We start from the raw sequence: 4,444 nt of genomic DNA on the forward strand, positions 1-4,444 counted from the left end.
ATATATTTGGTTTACGAATAAAAAATATATTTGGTTTACCACAAAAGTGTTGATTTTAAAGAAGAATCAAAAAATCAAATAAAATTACGTTTCATCGATTCATACCAATTTCTCGCATTGAGTCTCGATAAATTGGCATCATTTTTAGATAAAGATAAGCTTAAAATTTTAAAATCGGAATTTCAACATTTATCAACAGAAAATTTCAATTTGTTAACGCGAAAAGGTGTATTTCCGTACGAATACATCGATTCCGTCGACAGGTTGCATGATACGTGTTTACCACCGCGTGAATCGTTTTACAGTTTCTTGACCGGTGAAACTTTATCCGAGAGCGATTACGCGTACGCTGAGAACGTCTGGACACGATTCTTCATTCGGACGCTAGGTGAATATAGCGACTTGTACTTCAAAATTGATGTCTTGTTATTAGCCGACATTTTCGAGAACTTTCGAGATAAATGTATCGAAAGTTGTGGACTCGACCCCGCGTATTACTATACTCTCCCCGGATACACGAGGGACGCTATGTTGAAGCATACAAAGATTACGTTCGAGTTGTTTACAGACATCGACATGGTTATATTTATCGAACGTGGTATACGTGGCGGTCTGAGCCATTGTTCGGGTAGATACGCTCGCGCTAATAACAAGTACATGGAGTCGTACGATCCATCGAAACCATCATCGTACTTGATGTACTTTGATGTAAATAATTTGTACGGATGGGCAATGTGTCAACTATTGCCCTATGCTGATTTTCGATGGGTCGACGATGTGTCAAATTTTGACGTATCATCCATCGCGCCTCTTTTACGGGCTATATCCTCGAAGTGGACCTCGAATACCCACAACATCTTCACGATGCACACACTGACCTACCGTTTTGCCCGACACACGACAAACCACCTGGCAAGCGGGAATTCAAGCTGCTTGCAATGTTATACGATAAGAAGCGTTACGTGATACACTACCGCAACCTGCAGCAGTGTACACGTCACGGTCTTCATGTAACAAAAATACATCGAATTTTACAGTTTTCTCAATCTCCCTGGCTTCAAAATTATATAGAATTAAATACACATTTCAGAACATTGGCTAAAAATGATTTCGAAAAAAATTTATATAAATTAATAAATAATGCGGTATTTGGCAAAACGATGGAAAATGTGCGCAATCGTGTCGATGTAAAATTATTAACAAAGTGGGACGGTCGGTACGGCGCAGAGGCGATGATCGCGAAACCAAATTTCCACAGCAGAAGCGTTTTTTCAGAAAACTTAATCGCTGTGGAATTGCATAAACTCGAGGTGAAATTCTACAAACCGATTTACGTGGGTATGTGCATCCTCGACATATCCAAGACATGTTCGTACGAATTTCATCACGAGTATATGACACCAATGTATCGCGACAAATGTCGGGTAATGTACACCGATACAGACAGTCTCATATATCACATCGAGTGTGCGAATGTATATGAGAATATAAAGCGTGACATTGTTAGAGTCGATACGAGCGATTATGCGGTGGACAATGCGTACGGTATACCGCGTGTAAATAAAAAGGTGCCGAGTCTGATGAAGGACGAAAATAACGGTGCCATAATGACCACATTCGTCGGACTCAGAGCAAAGATGTACGCGTTACGAGTGAATGGGAAAAAGGATACTGTTGCGCCCGCGGCGAGGACTTCGATATTAATCGAAGTCGCGCGCGAAGAGAACGGCCGCTCGCGAGTCGTGCGGAATAAACGAACACTCTTTTAATAGCGAACAAGGAACTTTAATACTGAGCACAACACAACACAGAACAACGTTTTCGTACAATCACAAAAAGTCGCGGCGCGATACAGAAAACGCGTCCGCTCAGCTAGACAGCTGGCTCGGAACTCTGCTGACGGTCGCCGTTTATAAATATTCTTCTTGACGACGAGACAGAAAACGATCTTCCTCCGAACATCACGGGAGACCAATTATTAACCCGCAGGGAAGGACTCCGGGGACGTAACACTACCACCCTCCTCCCCTTCAAGGTTGTCGTCTCGACAATCAGAAACAGGGGGGGGGGGTATCCAACGCTGTCCTAAAACTGTGCCTTGATGTCGACTCTAGGACTCCGCCATTTTGGATTCAAATGTACATCTGCACACGTCGACTCCAGGGTACCGACGAGTCTCCTTGCTCTCCCTAGACTTCTGTCACAGGTTACCGAGCGACTTCGTCATTCTGGTCCCAATCGACTAACAGCCAAATGTCGACTCCAGGGCTCCGACGAATCATCCTGCCCCGAGCTGCTGCCTCAGGTTACCGAGCGATCCGCCGTTTCGAACCCAATCAACCTTCGATGTTCGTTCTGCTACATCCCGGTTTCCCTGGGAGCTTTTCGGATAAGGGGGGGGGGTAACTTCCGTGGACCCTTCGTTCCTTAAGAACTCCCCAAATCTCCGCCTCGGCATTTACCCCAAGACCACACGGGAAAACCACGGATCAAAAACCGTGGGCAAGGCGGTCTTCAAAAAAAACGAAGAATCAGATGACGACGATAAGAAATTCTCTCTCCTAAGCAGAACCTTCTTCAAATCAAAGGTCCTGAAAAAGAAAACAAAGATTACGCAGCAGCTACCTTTTATTTCTATTTCGTAGAAACCCCCCCCCCGCCTCCTTCAAATTTCCTAACTGGTAGACATTTCCGGGCTCCAATCTACTTTAACTATTCTAGTCTCTTTCTAGAAAAAGAGCTATCCTATCCGCATGTACAACTTTTTTCCTATGTCTAGGAGTCTTTTGGATGCAGTAAACTACGTCGTTAAGTTTTTTAATAATTAAATAAGGACCTTCCTAATTGCTTTGCAATTTCTGAGCCCTCCTCTTACTTCTCTTAGGATTATATAACCAGACTCTCTCTCCCTCCTGAAAAGAGAACAGTTCTAACCTTCTGATCATATCTTGCTTTCATTCGCGAAGACTTCAAGACCATGCGTTCCCTAACACAAGAATGAATTTCCTCTAATTTTTCTTTCAAACTTTCCACAAAATTTTCTGGAGGCAACCTTTCTTCATCAAATTTAGGAGTTCCTCGAAACAAGTCCACCGGCAACCTAAGCTCTCGAGCAAAGTATAATTCGGCAGGAGTCACTTCAGTGGTCTCATGCTTCGATGATCTATACGCTAAGAGGAACATAGGAATCCATTCATCCCAATCTTTCTGATTCTCGGAAATGTATTTCGCCAAGTAATTGAGAATCGTCTGGTGTTGACGTTCCACCTGGCCGTCCGATTGAGGATGAAGAGCAGTAGTCCTTGTCTTTTTAATACCAAGAAGTCGCGTCAATTCTCCAAATAACTGTGACTCGAAATTTCTCCCCTGATCTGTGTGAACTTCAAGAGGCACTCCATGTCTTGATACAAACTGATTCACAAAAACTTCAGCCACTTAGCTCTAATATTTTTGACAGGGAAGGCTTCTACCCATTTTGTAAAACAATCTACCATTACAAGAAGATACTTATTCCCTGATTTAGTTAAAGGAAGAGGCCCAAGGGTATCCGTTTGTACCCTCTCCAAAGGAACTTCAACGTTGTAAATTTGTAACGGGGATTTCCCCTTTTCAAATGGACCTTTCCTGGACACGCAGATCTTGCATGTTCTGCACCATTTCTCAACGTCCTGTTTATATTTGGCCCAATAGAATCTTTTTCGGATTTTCTCTAAGGTCTTGTTGACTCAAAAATGTCCTCCGGATGGGGAATCATGCATTTCCTGTAAAACTTCCTTCCGATCTCGTGAAACTACCAATTGAAGGAAACTTGTTCGAAGATTTGGGGCTTCCCATTTCTTATAGAGAATTCTATTTTTTAGAATGAGAGAATCCCAGTAAAGCCAATAAATTTGAACTGAAATATCTTTAGCAGGAACTTCCGAGTGCAATGGTCTTCTTCCTGTTTCTTTACCTTGCAAAATGAAAGATATGCTTGGATCTGTTCGCTGTGCCTGACGCCATTCTTCAAGATTTTCTTTCGCAAGCGCAATACGAGCGACCATTTCCTCTATTCCCTCTGCACTCTTCTTTTCAATTTTGGTGCAGTATCCGCATCCTAAAGTCTCACATAATCGCCTTGAAAGTCCGTCGGCATTTCCGTGAGATTGTCCCTTTCGGTAAACAACTTCGAACTCAAATTCCTGAAGCCTTTCGAGCCATCGAGCCAATTGTCCTTCTAAATTTTTAAAAGACATGAGCCATTTTAACGATATATGATCCGTACTAATTATAAATTTCCTTCCTAAAAGATAGTGACGAAAAAATTTTAAAGAATCCATAATCGCTAACAATTCTCTTCTAGTCACACAATAATTTCGTTCAGTCTTGCTAAGTACTTTACTAAAATACCCAATCACTTTCTCTTCTCCCTTTTGTCTTTGGGATAACACTGCACCGATTCCGA

The sequence above is a fragment of the Camponotus floridanus genome, unplaced genomic scaffold (genome assembly GCF_003227725.1).
Source record: "Camponotus floridanus strain SB8 unplaced genomic scaffold, Cflo_v7.5 scaffold118, whole genome shotgun sequence".
In the NCBI taxonomy this organism is placed as follows: Eukaryota; Metazoa; Arthropoda; class Insecta; order Hymenoptera; family Formicidae; genus Camponotus; species Camponotus floridanus.